The 22,189-nt window shown below is 30.6% G+C and overlaps 1 protein-coding gene across 1 annotated transcript in view; it reads left to right on the top strand.

The window, feature by feature from the left end:
* Nucleotides 1–8,228: 8,228 nt before the first annotated feature.
* Nucleotides 8,229–22,189, top strand: part of LOC6046428 (microtubule-associated protein futsch) — a 160,459-nt gene continuing 146,498 nt past the window's right edge. Inside the window, exon 1 of the mRNA XM_038262031.1 lies at nucleotides 8,229–8,524. The gene's annotated coding sequence lies outside the window, so the exon portion shown is untranslated. The remainder of the gene's footprint in view (nucleotides 8,525–22,189) is intronic.

Below are 22,189 nucleotides of genomic sequence, written 5' to 3'. Positions count from 1 at the left end.
ATTTTAATATTTTAATATTTTAATATTTTAATATTTTAATATTTTAATATTTTAATATTTTAATATTTTAATATTTTAATATTTTAATATTTTAATATTTTAATATTTTAATATTTTAATATTTTAATATTTTAATATTTTAATATTTTAATATTTTAATATTTTAATATTTTAATATTTTAATATTTTAATATTTTAATATTTTAATATTTTAATATTTTAATATTTTAATATTTTAATATTTTAATATTTTAATATTTTAATATTTTAATATTTTAATATTTTAATATTTTAATATTTTAATATTTTAATATTTTAATATTTTAATATTTTAATATTTTAATATTTTAATATTTCAATATTTTAGTATTTGAATATTTGAATATTTTAATATTTTAATAGTTTAATATAATAATATTTAAGTATTTTAATATTTTAATATTTTAATGTTTAAGTATTTTAATAATTTAGTTTGATTTGAGCTTGTCAAAATCGTTTGTGAAGTTTTGTATTCAAAACACAACTTTGTTTAAATACTTTTATTACATGATTCGCAATATTCAAAAAAAGATCGTCAAAAAAGTAAACACTACGCAACCATAACATTTCAATGAAACTTACTGTAACAAAAAATTGGAAAAAATGCATTATGAAATTTCCAATAACAAAACTATAATATTTGCTGCATTCATGAATTTTACGGTAGTTTTTTTTGTTTCAATTTATAACATTTCCAATAACAAAACCTTCCAATTAGCTGTAACAATGAATTGTATAGTAGCTTTATCGCCATTCCAGTAAAGTTCGAAAAAGTCAACAATAAACTTACCATAGATATTATGATATCTATTGTAACTGCATGGTTTTAACAGTGCAAATCATCATATAATTTTATGCGGGAACCTACAAAAATTATGATAACGATGAATACGATATTAACGATAAAAGTAACAAAAATAGCTTAAATCATTGAAATTGTAAAATTACAGATTTTAGATGCTTTTGACCCTTATTTGACGCAAAAAAAATGATAAATTCAAGGGTATCGTTTAATCTGGTTACGAGCAGTGGGGCAAAAGCCTTACATTGCTAAGCAAATTGAAATTTTCGATTTAACACGATCAAAACCTACAAAAGTTATGATAACGATAAAAACGATAAAAGTAACAAAAATGGCTTAAAGCATTGAAATTGTAAAATTAAAGATTTTAAATGCTTTTGACCCGTATTTGACGCAAAAAAAATCGATAAATTCAAGGGTATCGTTTAATCTGGTGACGAGCAGTAGGCAAAAGCCTTACATTGCTAAGCAAATTGAAATTTTCGATTTAACACGATCAAAACCTACAAAAGTTATGATAACGATAAAAACGATATAAACGATAAAAGTAACAAAAATGGCTTAAATCATTGAAATTGTAAAATTAAAGATTTTAGATGCTTTTGACTCTTATTTAACGCAAAAAAAAAATCGATGAATTCAAGGTTATCGTTTAATCTGGTGACGAGCAGTAGGGCAAAAACCTCAACTTTGGATTCCAAATGAAGTTTTCGTTTCCATTAAAATCGATATAAACGATAAAAGCAACACAAAATGACTCGAATCGTTGAAATTGATAAATCAAGGGGTTTTCAAAGCTTTTTGGCTCTTATATGACGCACAAAAATCGATAAATTCAATGTTATCGTTTAAGATCCGACTCGCAATTGTTCAACTCAGTTTCAGTGCAAAAAAGCTCAAACCCCTCCGCGACCGATAATGGTCGCACTGGGAAAAAAACTAGCCAGGAATGTAAACTAGGAAGCGTTTGTGCGAGTGCAGATTTGCTTCTTTCCCCCGTTTCTTTCTCCTTGTTTCCCAAGTTTAGTTGCTGGTGTTGTTGTTTCGGTGCAAATAAAATGTCTTGACCGTTTTTTTTTACGACCACGACGTTCGGTTGGTCAACTCGCCGCGCGGCCAGAGAAAACGTTGTGTGACTTCTCTTACTTTGCCTTTTTTCTGTCGTTTTTTCTTTAACTTTCTTGATCGACTTGTGAAATGCACACGCACATGCTGATGAGCGGCGGTAGGATTGGAAGGTAAATTGAAGAAGCTATGGTTGCGAAAAAAAAGCACGAAGAAACAAGAAACGCAGAAGAAAGAGGTACTAACTTTGGCCCAGTGGAACTAGTCAGTCAGTGTTGTGGGGCTTCTTCTTTTACTGGTTTTTGATGGATTTGAGGGGAGGAAATTGGAGGGAGGGGTGGTAGGCATGAAATGGTTAATGCTCAGTCAGTGCAGGTACGAAAAGTGGAGCGTTTAGAAGAAAGGTGAAATGGTATGAAAGATCAATGAACTGCTGGTCAAGCTTGACAGGATTGATGCTTTTAAGGCTTTCAAACTCATGATATTTTAATGATTTTTTTTGGAAATAGAATTTTTCAAATCCATGCCAAGAGGTGACTCACTCCTAAGATGGGTTAAACATAAGAGTAATTCTCTACCAACTCACGCGAAAAGTCGGGAAAAGTTGCCCCGACCCCTTTCCGATTTGCATGAATCTTTGTGCTTAGGGGTAACTTTTGTCCCTGATCACGAATCTGAGGTCCGTTTTTTAATATCTCGTGACGGAGGGGCGGTACGACCCCTTTAATTTTGGAACATGCAAAAAGGACGCTTTTTAATAATTTGCAGCCTGAAACGGGGATGAGATAGAAATTTGGTGCCAAAGGGACTTTTATGTAAAATTAGACGCCCGATTTAATGGCGTACTCAGAATCCTGAAAACACTAAAAAAAATTAATAACTCTGCAAATTATTCAAAAACACCTCTTTTTTCGCATGTTAAAAATTGAAGGGGTCGTGCCGCCCCTCCGTCACGAGATATCAAAAAACGGACCTCGGATTCGTGATCAGGGTCAAAAGTTACTCCTTAGCACAAAGATTCACGCAAATCGGAAAGGGGTCGGGGAAACTGCTGTGTGACTTGGCGGAGAATTACCCATTTGTGAAACAATTTGCTTTATTACTTGATTCAACACTTAAAATTTCTGAGATACAGTTGTCAATTAGTCACCATCAATTCAAATAAAACTTTCCCCAATTTGCCACGAACAATTTGCATGACATATTGGCTAAATAAAAATCTCATTTTTATTGCTCTGTCCCACCTGTCTAAACCGCAAACACAAAAATTCCCCACCAATTGCAGTCACCTAGCTGGCAAACGCCACCAATAAATCCATCAACCTCGGAGGGACTTCATTGAGACGACACACGTGTGCCCATATCTTGGATGCCGTCAAGGTCCAGATCCCACGGCGGTCTTAATCAATATGAGTGATTGCAACTCACTGGTACAAATTGAACCGAGCCTCAACCACCACCACCCAATCAAGCCCGGGTCCAGTTGAGCGATAGATTTATGGGTCTACCCGACAAAACCGTCAAAACGAGGTGGCGCGAAAATATTTCCACCTTTCTTCGGGACGGGGGGCGTCGTCTGGTTGATTTTGCGAACACCTAGATCTGGCCAGACATCAAAAGTTCCCATAGAGTCGCGTCTTCCCACAGGAATGAGCATATGTGTGTTTGCCTTTTTGTGTGCCAATTCAATCAATCAAAAAACCCTAAGGCACCACCACAACAAGCTCTACTGACCTCCTACTCCGTCGCTTTGGTTGAAACAAGGGGGACGAGGGAAAGACCTGGACAGAGTCTCGGGGACTGCTGGAACGGTCTTGGACTTGGAACTGGACTGGAACGCACGCTGAATGCCAAACGATGCAAATTTCTAAGCGCGAGCATGCCCGCAATAATGGCGCACTCTGAAGGTTTTTTTCTAGGCGCTTCTGAGGGTTGTAAAACGTTTGGAATAATCGTCAGAATCTACTAACTTGCTGACCAAAGTGGCAGTTACTGTTTATTTTGATATTACAGTGAAACCTCTTTTTACGCGGTGCGTTACGTTTTTCTTATTTGTCGATTTCTCTAGAACGACGCAACATTTTCGCAATCTTTTGAAAGCAATTTGTAGGTTTTGTGCAGATCTACAAAACGTTTCTTGAAGCTTTCAAAAATATTGTATGGTTTTAGAGAAATCGACGAAATAAAAAACGTAACGCCACCGCGTAAAAAGAGGTTTCTCTGTATAAAAAATTGAGTATATTTTAAAAATACAATTAAAAACATTAAACATCACGAAAATCAAATACAAATCTGGGAAAACATTTGTTCTTAGAACTGAAATTGTAAAAATTATTGAATTAGATTTTAAAATTAGATTTTAAAATATTGAACCTTAAAATCTGTTATTCGAAAACAATAGTTCGATATTTTACACCAAAAATTCTACACAATTTGAGCTTTTGATAAGCTTTCATGTAGTCTTCGATAAAATAACATGTTCAACGAGATAAAATGATTACAAGTTATGTTGAAATCAACAATCTATGATATTTCCCCGAATGCCACATCTCCGAAAAGACACTTTCCCGAAATGTCATTTACCCGAAAATCATTTCCCCGAACAATCCATTTCCCCGAATGGCCACATCCCCAAATGGCAACTTCCCCTAAAAACCATTTTCCCGAATGGCCACTTCCCCTAATTTTCCACATCCCCAAATTGAATAAAGAAAGCCATTTTGTGCAGCTCACAATGCCTCATCTTTTGACCTACATAGATACCCAAAATTCGATTTCAATTCTGAGATATTCAATACAAACCGAAAAATGTCGTCTCGTGCTAACTTGACACACTCTGAAAATTGCTGTAAATGCGACAACTGGCCTAAGAGGTTTCAGATCAGAATGCGTTTGACAAACGCACATGCCCGACTACCGTGAACGTTTGTAATTATAACACGGGACCTCAGCAACCAAATTCAAACAAATTTCAGGACAATGCACAGAATGGTCAACCAAATAAAACGTGTTTGTTATTGTTTACATAGCGTGCTCTATTTTTCGTTTATTCAAGGTCAAACACTAACACGCGTTTTTATCGGATCGTCAAAAAGCGACAAACGACAAGATAGCACGACAGCGTCGATTTGATACATTGATCATTTCGCTTTTTTTGCATTAAGTTGAAAATCTAAATACAGTTCAGACTCGGTTATCCAAAGGCCTTGTCACACCATTTTCTAATGTCGATATCTCAGCAACTAATGGTCCGATTTTCAATGTTGAAATATGAAACATTCGTGAAATTGTTCGATCTTTTCGAAAAAAATATTTCCAAAATTTTAAACCAAGACTAACATTTTAAAAGGGCGTAATATTGAATGTTTGGCCCTTTTGAAATGTTAATCTTGGTTTAAAAATTTTAAAAATATTTTTTTCGAAAAGATCGGAAAATTTCACGACAGTTTCATATTTTAACATTGAAAATCGGACCATTAGTTGCTGAGATATCGACATTAGAAAATGATGTGTTGTTTGTGTGGGGCTTTTTTTTCTGTTTGTGTGTGGGGCTTAGAAAACATCAATTTTCCTGTTTTTAAACCTTTGCATGGCAATATCTCAGCAACTAACGGTCGTATCAACAAAGTTCAAAAATGCAAAGTATAGAAAATATTCTCAGCTTTTCAAAAATATTTTTTTCAATTGTGGGCAAACATGTGCACTAATTTAAAAAAATGAAAAACTTCGACTATTGTCAAAAAAGTCACCTAAAAATGGATTTAACTTCAAAACGGTGCACTTTATCAAAATTTCAATAGAGTACTTTTTGATTGCAAATTTGATTTTACATCGAAAAATGAAATTGAAAAATTTTTGCGACCAATTTTTCGATTTTTTGAAAAAATCAGTTATGATTTAAAAATTCATAACTCGCTCAAAGATTTTTGCACAACCTGGAAATTTCTGAAAAGTTGGCATTTAATGTCCTCTAAAACATATAAAAAAAATTTTTTTTTTTGGAAATCAAGTTTTAGTGACAAAAAGATAAGTAAAAAATCACCATATTTTTTTTACCGTGTATCATTTTTTTTCACTGTAGTCCATATCCATACCTACAACTTTGCCGAAGACACCAAATCGATCAAAAAAATCCTTCAAAAGATACAGATTTTTGAATTTTCATACACTAATTAATAACTTCATTGTCAATTTCCATTTATACCTTAATTGATACTTATATTGTAAAATAATCCGATTAGGCTGGTACAAATTTTATATAAAGTTTTTGTCTCCTCCCCAATAAAAAAACATTATTTCAAAAAACATCAAAATTTCTATCGAAATTAAAGTTCAATCGCTGAATTCAATTTAAAATGCCTTCTCTTGCGTTTAGAATCATTTTTAGCATGTTTGGGTTGATTAAAAAATGTTTCGAATTTTAGAAAATTGACGATGTTTAAAAAAAAAATTGTTTTGTTTTTTTGAAAACTAATGATAGCAAAACAACTGAACTAGGGTAAAATGCATTTTAAAACACTTTTTGCATGCAAATGTTGAAACTATGGCCTATTATTTCAATATTCATATTTTTTTTCTTGATTACATGATAGCCACCATCTTGGTTTGAACAACCTTGTCTGTTTTGAAATCTGTAGTGGTCTTAATCGTGTCCAGAGCCCCAAGATTAGTTAAATTCGAGTAGTCGAATGCAGGTCGCATAGTAGCCTTTGTGTTTAGGGTTTTCTATACAGCCGCCATCTTGAATGTCTTGCGTCTCTTTAAAAATATCGCTAATCAATATTTAAATTCGAATTCAGCTAAGTCGATTAAGTCTAAATCCATACTCTGATGATTTTGTTTTCATTGTTTGACAAAAAAATATCTCAAAATCACAATGCTTTGCTTGCTTTCCTTAGTGGCAATACCGGATTAGGCCCTTTGGCCATGTCGGTTGGAGACCACTTCACTAAAATGTTAATAACTTTTTGAGGGTTAACTCGGATCGTCTTGCACCCTTCTACAAAGTTGTTGGGCATTAAATTTCACATAAGAATCTCACGTTTGGCAAACTTTGGACACTCGCAACGCCACCTACTGGGAGTATTACGAAACTGTGCCGTTTCTCCATACATTTTGACGATTTTTCCCATACAAACTTCATGCCCGAGTATCAATGGGTTAATGTTAACCGATTTCGCTCAAATTTGGCACAGAGGCTTAGAATACCCCAGGGAACAGTTTTCGGCTTGTGAAGCGAAGTTTTGAAACATTTGCCCATATTCTGGGCACCTTACTGATCAACCATTAAAAATATTATTTTTATTAATTTTAGTGATGTTTTAATCTGAAAAAACTTTTTAAACTCAATTTATTATTGTTTTTTTTTTTGAAATTTTTCAAACATTAATAAACAAAAAATGTGTTTCCCAAAAATCGCTATGTTCATTCATAAGTAATTATGAAAAACCACCTTTTCCAAAAAAAAAAATTATCATAAAACCGCACCTCCAATCAGCTGGGTTCTTAGAGAAAAATAGTTTGGAGGTTAAAAAATCATGCCTTTTATTTGAAAAGAATGTTTGAAAATATTGTTATTGGATTCCTCAGAATCCAAAAATGGTGGAGCGATAGTATGAAAATTATAACAGATTAAGTCAAAATGGAGAGATCTTTATAAAGTTTTGAAACTTATGAAAATACGATCCCCTTACGAATTAACTTTAAAACTTTCGATTTTTCGGCTGTGAATGGTTTGGAATGTGGATTTTAAATCACAAAATAAACTAAGACATTTTTACCTATAACAAATTAAGGCCTGATGACCTCAGGCTATGATTTTCGCATGGACCTCACACATTTGCAAATTTTAAAAAATAAACGTGATACCGCATTTGCTGTGTTGATAATCATTTACCTTTTCCACGAATGAACCATTGTTTAGATACCACTTTTTAAATTTGCTTTGCAAAATGTAGAACTCTCGAAAACATTAGTTGTGATACTCATCTACTGATTTCGAATGAACAAAATGAGTATCCTTCTCCTCGTCCTCTCAAAGTACAGTGAGGGGAATTGAATCCTTCCCCATATTCACTGTCAAAATTTCCCCAACTTGAGTTTCCCTCAACCAAAATCTCTTCGCGAGAGCATCCTTATTGCTCTCTCAGCCTCTCTCGCAGCATCCCTTCAAAAAAGGACACCAATTTTCTCCCGCTCCACCAACACAGTCAAACAAAGTTGGAGAGAAAAAAGAGAGCAAACAGAAAAAAAACTTCCTCGTCAAAACGCCGGCCGGAATGCCGGAAGAATCGTCCGGATTTCCCAGAATCCTCCTGGCAGCAGATCCGTTTGCACCGTCAACGAGAGTGTTTCGCCGCCGTCCTTTTCGACCGAACTCAATTTGTGCGAAATATATATTTTGAGAGTGTGTGTGCGTGTCACGCGACGCGTCGCGACGTCTGCGAGTGAAAAGTGCCGGCAAATTAGACGTCCTTCCCCCGCTTGCTTCCAGCCTTAATTTAGTGTCCTACCCGTCCGGAAGGAAGGAAGGGAAGGGGGTTTGGGGTTGTTGCGTACCCCTAAACTGCTGATTGGATGATTTATGCTAATTTGGATTTTGGTGCTTCCGCGTGAAAGGTGAGTGAGTCTGCACGGCGAATTGGATTTGGTGAGATTTTGAGGGAAGTTTTTTTTCTTTCGTGGAAAAACTTTTTGGGGTTGAGTGATAAAAGGAAGAAAATCCAAGTGTGAAAATTGGACAAAGTTTATTCCCCAACGAACAGGTCGTAAATCCGTTGTTTGTCCAAACAAGTACTTATCGGACATCCCCTCCACCCTGTGTTGGAACGGAGGAAAAGAAAATCACTTTCCCGAAAAGCCCCGACAAAAAAAAATCTTCTTTTATTCCCAGCCGTTATCGTTGTCTGAACAGCAAATTCAATCCAAAGTGCCTCGTCGCTCCTCCTCTCAAGTGTGTGCAGGGAAATTGTATTGTCGAGAGTGGGAAAATCGACCAGGGGAAAAAAAGGAAGAAAAACAGGAAATATCAACCCCTCCCACCCCACCCCACATCTCTTCCAGGAAATTCCCCAAAGTCAAATCATAATAGCCGACCGAAAACGGTCCATTTTCGTAAATCTCCTTGAAGCATAAGAAGACGAAGAAGACGACCGGCGAAGAACAAGCAATAAAGGTGGGTGAGTGTCAATGTCAGATTATTTACTCTAAAAATAACTCTCCTCGGCTGCACACAATAGAGAGTCGTCGTCGTCGTCGGGAAAATATTTGATGTTTTTCCTAGCGAGCACACACAAAAATACACACTTACATGAAAATGCCGACTCACGTAGCAGCAGGAAATGCCGGGTAACGTACGATTCTATGCTGGACCGAAAGGGACAATGGACAGGAAAAGCGAGAACACTATGCGACCCCTAATTAAAACGTTTCACTACAATTTTTTCATTTTTTTTTCATACCATGAAAATTGTTTATTTTGATAGAAATAAATATTGTACTTCTTAAGCCTTTATACTTAAAGTTAGTCAAATGCGAGTTTTATTTGGATTTTTTTATTTCCCAAAAAAATACAACAGGCAATATATGTTACAAAAAATTGATTTTGTTATGGAACAGACTTTTACAACCAATAGTACACTATTTATAAAATATTGTTTAACGTTTACTTATGCGTATAAATTAATAAAAAAATGAGGCACTTTTTTTTACAAATTGTGATTTGTGATACCACAGATTGAAAAAGTCACGACACTTACTGAGCAACTCTCTACGAAATCGGCCGATTTCGACCATTTTTATTTTTTGTATTTTTTGATTTGGCTCAAACTTTGTGGGGGCCTCCCCTGTGACCAAAGAAGCTATTTTGTGTCATTGGTCCACCCATACAAGTTTCCATACAATTTTGGCTGCTGTCCATACAAAAATGGTATGTAAATATTCCAACAGCTGTAACTTTTGAGTGAATTTTCTGATCAATTTGGTGTCTTCGGCAAAGTTGTAGGTATTGTTGAGGACTATTGAGAAAAAATAGGTAAACGGAAAAAAAATTTGCAGATTTTTTAATCAACTTTTTTTCACTAAAACTCAATTTCCCAAAATACGTATTATTTTGATTTTCGAGATTTTTTGATATGTCTTACGGGACAAAAATCTGCAACTTTTGAGCCATAGAGAAACATGGTCAAAAAATCTGCCGCCGAGTTATGAATTTTTGAAAAAATAGTGATTTTTGGAAAAAAAAATCGAAGTTTCAAGCAAAAAACAAGTTTGACATTATTTTTTAATGCAAAATTGAATTTGCAATCGAAAGGTACTTTACAGATTTTTTGATAAAGTACTCCGTTTTCAAGATATAGCCACCGCAAGTTTGATTTTAGCGAAATATTTGCAGTTTTTCAATTTTTAAAAATAGTGACCATAAGTGACCATTTCTTAATATATTTTTTTTTTCAGATCAGAAGATTTGCTATAAAATTGTCTAAGAGACATTGAAGATTGGACCTCGGGTTGCTGAGATAGAGCCGCTTTAAGAAAAAGAAACACGAAAATTGAAGTTTTCTAAATCTCACCAAAACAACCCACCTTTTTCTAATGACGATATCTCAGCAATTAATGGTCCGATTTTCAATGTTAATATATGAAACAATTGTGAAATTTTCCGATCTTTTCAAAAAAAATATTTTGAAATTTTTAAATCAAGACTAACATTTTAACAGGGCCAAACATTGAATATTACGCCCATTTAAAATGCTAGTCTTGATTTAAAAAAATCAAAATATTTTTTTTTCGAAAAGATCGCGAATTCACGAATTTTTCATGTATTAACATTGATTAACGGACCATTATTTGCTGAGATATGGTCATTAGAAAATGGTGGGTTGTTTTGGTGAGATTAAGAAAACTTCAATTTTCGTGTTTCTTTTTCTTAAAGCGGCTCTATCTCAGCAACCCGAGGTCCAATCTTCAATGTCTCTTAGACAATTTTAAAGCAATTTTATAGCAAATTTTCTGAACTTTTCAAAACAAATATTTTTAGAAACGGTCACTTATGGTCACTATTTTTTTAAATTTAAAAACTGCAAATATTTCGCTAAAATCAAACTTTTGATGGCTATATCTAGAAAACGGAGCACTTTATTAAAAAATATGTAAAATACATTTTTATTACAAATTCAATTTTGCATTTAAAAATAATGTCAAACTTGTTTTTGCATGAAACTTCGATTTTTTCCAAAAATCACTATTTTTTCAAAAATTTATTACGCGGCGGCAGATTTTTTGACCATGTTTCTCTATGGCAATTTTTTTCCGTGTACCTATTTTTTTTCTCAAAAGTCCTCAACAATACCCACAACTTTGCCGAAGACACCAAATTGATCAGAAAATTCACTCAAAAGTTACAGCTTTTTGAATATTTACATATCATTTTTGTATGGACAGCAGCCAAAATTGTATGGATACTTGTATGGATGAACCAATCACACAAAATAGTTTATTTGGTCATAGGGAATGCCCCCACACAGTTTTAGCCGAATCAAAAAATACAAATAAAATCCATTGTCTATTTTGGCTCTACTATATTTTTCATATATTCATTTAAATTTTGAAACAACATAACATAACAATATATTATGCTGTCAAAGGCAAACTTATGGGAATTGGGACGAACTTTCCGGTAAAAATATTTACGAGACAGAAAAACCAAGTCTGTCACATAAAAATTGCCAAAAACCACCAAAAAATCAATTTTTTAAACATTTTTATTTTTAAAACCGCTGTATCTTCCCAAAGATTGGACTTAGGCAATATGGAGACTTTTATTTAAAATTGTATGGGGAATCGATTCCCACTATCGATACTGAAAAATTTTGACGTTTAGACCTCTTTTCAAAAAAAAAATTGTAGTAAATGAATTTTGTATTTTTTTAGGAGAGCCATACCATCCTGCATTTTTCGTGAGTCTTTTTGTAACATTTTTGGCTATTTCCTAAAAAAATTTGGGCGAAAAAAAATCGTAACATCATCATCAAATTTTAAGCTTTTAAACTTAAAATTTGAAAAACCTCATAGAAGTGGCGTGTATTTTTGTTTCAGTGTATTTTTTTTGTCAGAAAGCCCGTCCAATTTCCTACAAGAGTGATCTCTTTGATACGATGCAACGGCTTCGAGATACAGTAATTTTTTAATTACAAAATACAAAAATATTTAAATACCTTACGCTCTTCTCCAAAGGTAATTTTCGAGTACTATTGGCTCCATATACACAAAAATGGCTTATATAGGCCTAGGATAACATGTCTACAAAGTTTCATTGATATTGGAGAGGGTCGGGTACAAAAATATCAGAAAAAATCCTGATTTAAGCTGGAATTGCTCTTTAACAGTCAATCATTTCAGTAATAATCTTTAAAGTATTTTGTAAAATTTTCAACTTTAAAATTAAAAAAAAGCTACTTTTCTATACCAAAAATAAAAGAATCGAATAGCAACACTTTTCAAAATAAATGCTGAAAAGTAACACTTTTCAGCGCTTAAATGGGTGCTGAAAAGTAACACTTTTCAGCACTTGTTTTGAAAAGTAACACTTTTCAACATTTTTTTTTATTTAAACGATTTATTGACAAAATATATGAAAATTTGACGTAAAATTTCACTCAGTGTGTGTTTTTTGGAATTGCAAAAAATGTTGTACACAGAAAAAATTGAGTAAATTTGGAAGGTGTTATTTTGGAAGGTTTAATATTACCTCTTTTATGATGTAATTTTACCTCCATTTAGACTAAAAAAGCGACCTTACACCAGAATAGTGGTAAAACTACACATTTTCAGAGGTAAAATTACACATTTTTTCTGACATAAAATGATGTAATACTACCATAATTTTTTTTCTGTGTATGGAACTCGTTGCAAAACTTGATTTTTCTCAGCACTCTTCGTATTTATACAACTCGGTGAACCTCGTTGGATAAATGTACGACTCGTGCTGAAAAAATCCTCTTTTTGCAACTTGTTGCATAAACTACTATTCTTAAATCCATTTCAGCAACATTTCAGAGTTTTAAAACTAAAATAAAAAAATATTGTTTAAAATCTTAAATTAAAAACATTCGAATTACATTTAAAATTTATTTTAAACTATGCTTAACATATTGAACAAAATATATATTTTTAAATTTATCATAATTCTTAAAGATTTTCAAAATTTTTAATTGGGTACCACAAATTTGAAAATGACATGAAACATTCGAAAAATAAATACATTTCCAATTGCTTCTTAAATTTCCTAAAGTGTGATAAACAGTGTAAACTAACTAGTTATCTTATCCCATAAATCAACCAAATAGATATTTTCACTGATTCATTCGTATTTAGCATTATTTAACAGAACCATAATTGTTAAAAATAAGCAATTTGCGGTTCTATTTGCATGATTTTTTAAAATATTTTTATTCTTGTTTTCATTCTGAATCCGATTTTTGAAAATAAATTTTGACCATAGGCCGTTGCAAATATTTTTCAAAGTCGACATTTTTAAGAAAATAAAAAGGAAAACAAGAATTCTACATTTGAGAGTTTGGATATGATCCTTCAAAACTTTTTCAAATTTCCAATAAATTAAAAAAAACAAAATTCTTCAAAATTTATTATTAACTAATCAAATATATTGCGTAACATTTAAGCTTCTAAAAAAATCTAACAATATTTTGGGACCACTAATCGAGAACTTGCATTTTGCCTTTTCTTTTTTTCATCGCTTATTGTTATTTTTTTTATTTTGCTTGACATTTTTTAAAATTTAAAATGACATAGTTATTTTTAATATATTCTGATAAAATGCCCACTTTTGTATATTTTGGTTTTATGGGGGTTTTAAATTTGATTTTCAGAAGTTTCGTTAAAACAATAATGATTTTATTAAATAAAAAAAAAATAAAATACCGATCAGATGATCAAAAATAAGTATAATAATATTAACAAAAAAGCCAAAAAAGGAATACTTTTATAAAAAAAAAAATATTTTCTTAAATCCATCAGTAATCTGAAAATCTACGATAGTTGCATAACAAACATAAGTATTTGGCAAATCAAAGTGAATTTTTGATAAAGAAATCCAAAAATCTGTGGATCCGAAACTCAACATTGTAAACAGACAATTTTTCGCATAGAAACACAAAAAACGATTTACATTGTGTTCCAAATAGTTTCCAATCGACAGTACTTTTTTTTTTGGATTCAGCAATAATTTTTAAACCTGAATTTTCAGGGAAATTTAACAAAAAAAAAATGGAAATTACATTTTCATCGGCATTGTACTCTTTTTATGAATTAAATTTTGATCTTTTAATGAAAAATAGCAGATATGCTTAATTTGTTTAAAAAAACTCGGTGTTGAATATATTTGCAACGGCTTTTATTTTTTCTGAATTTTTTTTAAACATTAGAACTTCGCCGTGCGAATTGTACATTGTCTGCATTTTTACTTTTAGAAAATACTCTTGAAAAAGCAAAATTTACTTAAAAAATGTGAAAATATGAGATAAAAAACTATAAATATTTTTTTTATTTTTTTGTTTAGGCCGATACAAATATATTTTTTTTTAAATTTTGACCCTTGGCTCTGGTCAGAATCAAGGGGGAGAAAGTGGGGCAAAAAAATAAAAAAAAACTTTTTTTTATAAAAAGCCACAGTTCCAACACTCGAATAAAAAAGTATTTGTGCATTTTATACTAGCTCAGTTGTTTTGAAATCATTAGTTTAAAAAAAATCAAGATTGGCCGAAAACAAAAATTTTGGCGAATAACTGTTCCGGTAAATCGAAAATTAAAAAAAATCCAAAGGTTTTTGAAAAACCCACACATTCTAAAAGTGATTCTAAATGCAGAAGAATGCAATTTAAAATAATTTTGCATTTTCATTTAAATTTTGAAGTTTCTTGAAAAACTCTAAAAAATATTTGTACCGGCCTTATTTGTTTTAAAAAAACTAAGTTTTAACAAAAAATCTCAAAAATTGAAAATATTTTCAATTTTTAATTATGAAAAATGAGTGCAACGGCTTTTATTTTTCTTAAAATAAATATTTCATTGAAACATTAGAAATTTGCAAAGAAATGTGCATTGTACATTATCTGCAAGTGATAAAACAACAACTTGTCTAATTTTCAACCAAAAATATTAAAACATGTTTGTGGCAATACTACTGTTAAGTTTTTTTTTATGTTTTATAAAAAAAATGCTATGATACAGTTCAAAATAAATTTATTTATTCTCAAAAGATTCACGAATTCCCGTTTTTTTTTAAAGAACAATATGGATACTTTCAAAAGTCAAACTTTAAGATAATTTATCTCGACAACGAAAAACATTATCCAAATTTCTGTTGAGTACTTTTTGAGTTTAAATCCAATTTTGCATTTTAAATTTATGTTTTTTTCAACCACAGTAGAATTATGTTTTTAAATTGGCGACACTGCCAAATATGTGTTAGCTCTTACTGAGTCATAGCTGAGCAGTTCTCTACGAAATCGATCTTTTTTCTTAAATTTTAATTTTTGTATTTTTTAATCCGACTGAAACTTTTTTGGTGCCTTCGGTATGCCCAAAGAAGCCATTTTGCATCATTAGTTTTTCCATATAATTTTCCATACAAATTTGGCAGCTGGCCATACAAAAAAGATCGGAAAATTTCACAAATGCTTCATAATTTAACATTGAAAATCGGACCATTAGTTGCTGAGATATCGAAATTGAAAAATGGTGTGTTGCTTAGGTGGGACTTAGAAAACATTAATTTTCCTGTTTTTAAACCTTTGCATGGCAATATCTCAGCAACTAAGGGTTGTATCAACAAAGTTCAAAAATGCAAAATATAGAAAATTTTCTCAGCTTTTCAAAAAAAAAAAAAAATTCAAAGGTGGGCAAACATGTGCACTAATTTTAAAAAATGAAAAGTTGCGACTATTTTTAAAAAAAGTCACCTAAATATGGATTTAACTTGAAAACGGAACTCGCTCAAAGATTTTTTGCACAACCTGGAAATTTCTGAAAAGTTGATGTCTTCTAAAACATATCAAAATATAAAAAAAATAAAAATAGTGTTTTTTTTTCAAATCAAGTTTTAGTGACAAAAAGTTAAATAAAAAATCACCAAAATTTTTATTACCGTTTATCATTTTTTAAGTGTAGTCCATATCCATACCTACAACTTTGCCGAAGACATCAAATCGATCAAAAAATTCCTTCAAAAGATACAGATTTTTGAATTTTCATACATCATTTTTGTATGGCCAGCTGCCAAATTTGTATGGAAAATGATATGGATAAACTAATGATGCAAAATGGCTTCTTTGGGCATACCGAAAGCACAAAAAAAGTTTCAGTTGGATTAAAAAATACAAAAAAAATCGAATGACCAAAATCTGAGAGAACTGCTCATCTTAAAGTTGCCTTTTATCCTCTGAAACATAAAAAAAATCAAAAAGAGCGTTTATGTGAAAAACGAAGTGAAAAAGTGTTTTAAGTAAGTTAATTTTCCTGATTTTTTCTTCCTACAAATTTGCCTTGACACCAAATTTGAAATTTCTGAATTGGTTTGCAATTCAAAATGTAAAGGCTTTTATATTATTGGTAATTTGACATTTTAGCAATTAGTCACAGACCAACCTCCACGTTTAAATATTAACTCAGATTGCTTTGAAACTAATATTGGTGGGGTAAGATTTATTTCTGACGTTTTTTAAAGGTGCCACATTTTATATTCAATTTTTAACATCCCGAAAAAAATACTTTAAACTTTGGGCGATTCAATAACTCTTTGATGATCAAACAACGAATTTTTAATGATGGGACTTTAAAAATCTTAAAAATAATCACGGTTTTATTCCACAATTAAAGTTTCTTTTCCCAAAATTTCCTCAAACAATCATCGCAAAGTGCCACTCGGAACATGAATTTCCTCCCCGGAAGAGTTGGCAGGCAACACACAGAAAAAATGAGAAAAACTGCTGCGAGTGAGACATAGAGACGCACACATTCACACACCAACACCCAGAGTTGGAGGGGGAGCTCGCGTGTAATCCCACGGGAGAGAACGGTGGAAATCTGCGGGGGGGGGGAGGGGTTGAGTTTATACAGCATCCCCCCTTCCTTCACACAGAACTCCTCAGTCTCCACCGAAAATGCGTTCCTTTTTCGCGTACAGCAGTGTCCTGACAACAAAACACAGAAATTTTCGTTCGCCACCCACTTGTGTGCATTCATCAGCCACCCCCAAACGAGGGGGGTGGGGTTGACTAGTCGTCGTTTTTCACTCTCAATTTCGCTCTCTGGTTTCTGGTTCCTAGACTGGTTGGTGGCGCGAGAGCAGCATCACCATGGCTCAAAGTTGTTCTTCCCCAATTTGTGTGCAGTCAGTTGCATGAAAAATTGAAATTTTCAAAAATTTAACAAATTTTAGAAAAATATTGCTCAATTTTGATTTAAATTATTAGCAATTTCATGAATATAATTTTTTTGAACATTTTTTTTAGTGCGATTGAGTGTTTTGTTTTTTCTCCTCTCAATTTTCATTTTTCGTTTTTCGTTTTTCGTGTTCTAACTTTTGCGAACAACGTCTCCCCTCTCCTCCTTCCCCACTCTTCGTCATCAAATTTCTGCAATGTATTCTCTCTCTTTTTTTCCTTCTTTGACACACACACAATGCTCTCAAAAGAAGGCACTTTTCTGTACAACAGAGATCTCTCCAAGCAGTTGGGGGAGTTGGGGGGAAAAATGCGGAAAATGCTTTCAGAAACGTGCCGGGTCTTGTTCTTTTCCGTGTTTGATGATATACCGGCGGAAAAATCGAGGGCTCGGCCCCGGGATGATCCTGGCTGGCTGGCTTTTGATTGGGGGGAAAATGGAGGGGGGGATGAGGCATATTTGACAGGGTGGAAGGGCTCGAGGGGTTATATTGCCGACGGCGGAGGAGCAGACCTGCTCCGTATAATCTGTTTGGAGTGAAAATATTGAATCAGTTTAATGTAATCGTATTATGCTTTTGACGGGAGGTCCTCGCAAAGTGGCGAGAGCCTTCGGAATTGCTTTGGAATTGTCGAAGTTGATTTTTTTTATTAGAAGGAAGAGCTTTTTTCTCAATTTATCTGGAAGATTTTCAATTTTATCTTATTTAGAATCATTAAAAAGATATTTAAAAAAAATTCATTCCATTCTTTTTTATTGGTTGGTTTTATATGTTCAATGGTATTACTAAGATCATCATTCAAAATTGAATAAAATAAATGTCTTACTTGTTCGATTTTCTACTTTCTGGAAATTATGATTGAAAAGAAATTTTAATCTCAATATGTCTTAAAAATTTTTACTGCAAAAATCAAAAGCATAAACAAAAACTTAAGATCAAATTTCAGTTCTAGTAGATGTTCTATCAAAGTTCAAACAATCACCATAAATATTTACTAAAACGATCAAACAAACAACCATGACCTCGGCTTTCACCCCAAATTGAGCGATAAAATAAACCGAACGCACATTCAGCGTTCATCAAATTCTAATAAACCCACAAATATTCCGCTTGGCTACAACCCTCCCAAAAAATAACAAGGATATTTTCACCCTGAAAAACGCACTCCCCTTCTTTTCTTCTTTTACCAAGTTTAAAAGTGTGCGGTGTAAAGCAAAGTCCTTACGCCATGGTCTTTGCGTCATCTCACAAGACGACCCCCACCCCAACATACCGTAACTAACACCCTCGTGCATTATTGAGACCAACAACAATATCACACACAGCACACATACTGCACGAAAATGATGTTGGTGCGTGCTCACACTTCCTCAAAAAAGAGGTCCTTTTGAGGGGTTTCCAGGCCAAATGGCAAAATCAAAACCAAAATCAAAATCAAAATCAAAATCAAAATCAAAATCAAAATCAAAATCAAAATCAAAATCAAAATCAAAATCAAAATCAAAATCAAAATCAAAATCAAAATCAAAATCAAAATCAAAATCAAAATCAAAATCAAAATCAAAATCAAAATCAAAATCAAAATCAAAATCAAAATCAAAATCAAAATCAAAATCAAAATCAAAATCAAAATCAAAATCAAAATCAAAATCAAAATCAAAATCAAAATCAAAATCAAAATCAAAATCAAAATCAAAATCAAAATCAAAATCAAAATCAAAATCAAAATCAAAATCAAAATCAAAATCAAAATCAAAATCAAAATCAAAATCAAAATCAAAATCAAAATCAAAATCAAAATCAAAATCAAAATCAAAATCAAAATCAAAATCAAAATCAAAATCAAAATCAAAATCAAAATCAAAATCAAAATCAAAATCAAAATCAAAATCAAAATCAAAATCAAAATCAAAATCAAAATCAAAATCAAAATCAAAATCAAAATCAAAATCAAAATCAAAATCAAAATCAAAATCAAAATCAAAATCAAAATCAAAATCAAAATCAAAATCAAAATCAAAATCAAAATCAAAATCAAAATCAAAATCAAAATCAAAATCAAAATCAAAATCAAAATCAAAATCAAAATCAAAATCAAAATCAAAATCAAAATCAAAATCAAAATCAAAATCAAAATCAAAATCAAAATCAAAATCAAAATCAAAATCAAAATCAAAATCAAAATCAAAATCAAAATCAAAATCAAAATCAAAATCAAAATCAAAATCAAAATCAAAATCAAAATCAAAATCAAAATCAAAATCAAAATCAAAATCAAAATCAAAATCAAAATCAAAATCAAAATCAAAATCAAAATCAAAATCAAAATCAAAATCAAAATCAAAATCAAAATCAAAATCAAAATCAAAATCAAAATCAAAATCAAAATCAAAATCAAAATCAAAATCAAAATCAAAATCAAAATCAAAATCAAAATCAAAATCAAAATCAAAATCAAAATCAAAATCAAAATCAAAATCAAAATCAAAATAAAAATAAAAATCAAAATCAAAATCAAAATCAAAATCAAAATCAAAATCAAAATCAAAATCAAAATCAAAATCAAAATCAAAATCAAAATCAAAATCAAAATCAAAATCAAAATCAAAATCAAAATCAAAATCAAAATCAAAATCAAAATCAAAATCAAAATCAAAATCAAAATCAAAATCAAAATCAAAATCAAAATCAAAATCAAAATCAAAATCAAAATCAAAATCAAAATCAAAATCAAAATCAAAATCAAAATCAAAATCAAAATCAAAATCAAAATCAAAATCAAAATCAAAATCAAAATCAAAATCAAAATCAAAATCAAAATCAAAATCAAAATCAAAATCAAAATCAAAATCAAAATCAAAATCAAAATCAAAATCAAAATCAAAATCAAAATCAAAATCAAAATCAAAATCAAAATCAAAATCAAAATCAAAATCAAAATCAAAATCAAAATCAAAATCAAAATCAAAATCAAAATCAAAATCAAAATCAAAATCAAAATCAAAATCAAAATCAAAATCAAAATCAAAATCAAAATCAAAATCAAAATCAAAATCAAAATCAAAATCAAAATCAAAATCAAAATCAAAATCAAAATCAAAATCAAAATCAAAATCAAAATCAAAATCAAAATCAAAATCAAAATCAAAATCAAAATCAAAATCAAAATCAAAATCAAAATCAAAATCAAAATCAAAATCAAAATCAAAATCAAAATCAAAATCAAAATCAAAATCAAAATCAAAATCAAAATCAAAATCAAAATCAAAATCAAAATCAAAATCAAAATCAAAATCAAAATCAAAATCAAAATCAAAATCAAAATCAAAATCAAAATCAAAATCAAAATCAAAATCAAAATCAAAATCAAAATCAAAATCAAAATCAAAATCAAAATCAAAATCAAAATCAAAATCAAAATCAAAATCAAAATCAAAATCAAAATCAAAATCAAAATCAAAATCAAAATCAAAATCAAAATCAAAATCAAAATCAAAATCAAAATCAAAATCAAAATCAAAATCAAAATCAAAATCAAAATCAAAATCAAAATCAAAATCAAAATCAAAATCAAAATCAAAATCAAAATCAAAATCAAAATCAAAATCAAAATCAAAATCAAAATCAAAATCAAAATCAAAATCAAAATCAAAATCAAAATCAAAATCAAAATCAAAATCAAAATCAAAATCAAAATCAAAATCAAAATCAAAATCAAAATCAAAATCAAAATCAAAATCAAAATCACAATCAAAATCCAATTTCCAATTTCCAATTTCCAATTTCCAATTTCCAATTTCCAATTTCCAATTTCCAATTTCCAATTTCCAATTTCCAATTTCCAATTTCCAATTTCCAATTTCCAATTTCCAATTTCCAATTTCCAATTTCCAATTTCCAATTTCCATTTCCATTTCCAATTCCAATTTCCAATTTCCAATTTCCAATTTCAATTTCCATTTCCAATTTCCATTTCAATTTCCAATTTCCATTTCCAATTTCCAATTTCCAATTTCCAATTTCCAATTTCCAATTTCCAATTTCCAATTTCCAATTTCCAATTTCCAATTTCCAATTTCCAATTTCCAATTTCCAATTTCCAATTTCCAACAACTCATAATTTAAAAGTTGACATTAAATTTTATTTAGATTATTTCTTTGTTTTTATGTTTTTTTTTGTGTTTTTCAAAGCATTTAATTTTTATGAACTTTGTTTGATTCATGTTCTTCATGAATACTTTCAGTTATTTTTTGAATATGTTAAATTAAAAATTAAGCTAAAATGATCTCACTTTCAGTTACTTGATAAATACTTTAATGAATCCTTAAATTGTTCATACTCAGAAAATCTCATTGAATTATTATAAAGTTTTTTTTTAATTCTTTGAAATTTCTCAAAAATTCTCAAAGTTCTCATTGTTTCTAAATTTTATTAATTATTTATCTCATTAAAACGTCTATTTTTTTAATATTTTCTTCAAGTTTGTTAATGTTTCTAAATGTTCCTTAAAGCTTTGTGAAGCATATTTAAATTATATAAAATTATTTTTTTCAAAATTTCTCAAAAGCTTCAATAATTTTTTTAAATAAGCTTATCTAAAATTCTAAAAAAAAATTTTGTGGGTTTTCTGAAGTTCCCTAAGTTGCTTAAAGATTCTTTATATTTTCAAAAGTTTCCTTAAAAAGCCATAGGTTTTTTTTTGTATATTAAAGTAAAGCCTCGTGAAGCTTCGTTCCTTTAATTAAGTTTCTGTTAGTTTAGGGACCATCCATAAACCACGTGGACACATTTTTTTTTTTTAAATTTCATACACCCTTCC

Source organism: Culex quinquefasciatus, chromosome 1 (genome assembly GCF_015732765.1).
Source record: "Culex quinquefasciatus strain JHB chromosome 1, VPISU_Cqui_1.0_pri_paternal, whole genome shotgun sequence".
In the NCBI taxonomy this organism is placed as follows: Eukaryota; Metazoa; Arthropoda; class Insecta; order Diptera; family Culicidae; genus Culex; species Culex quinquefasciatus.
The sequence above is the reverse complement of the archived record's forward strand: the minus strand, read 5'-3'. Positions and strand labels throughout refer to the sequence as shown.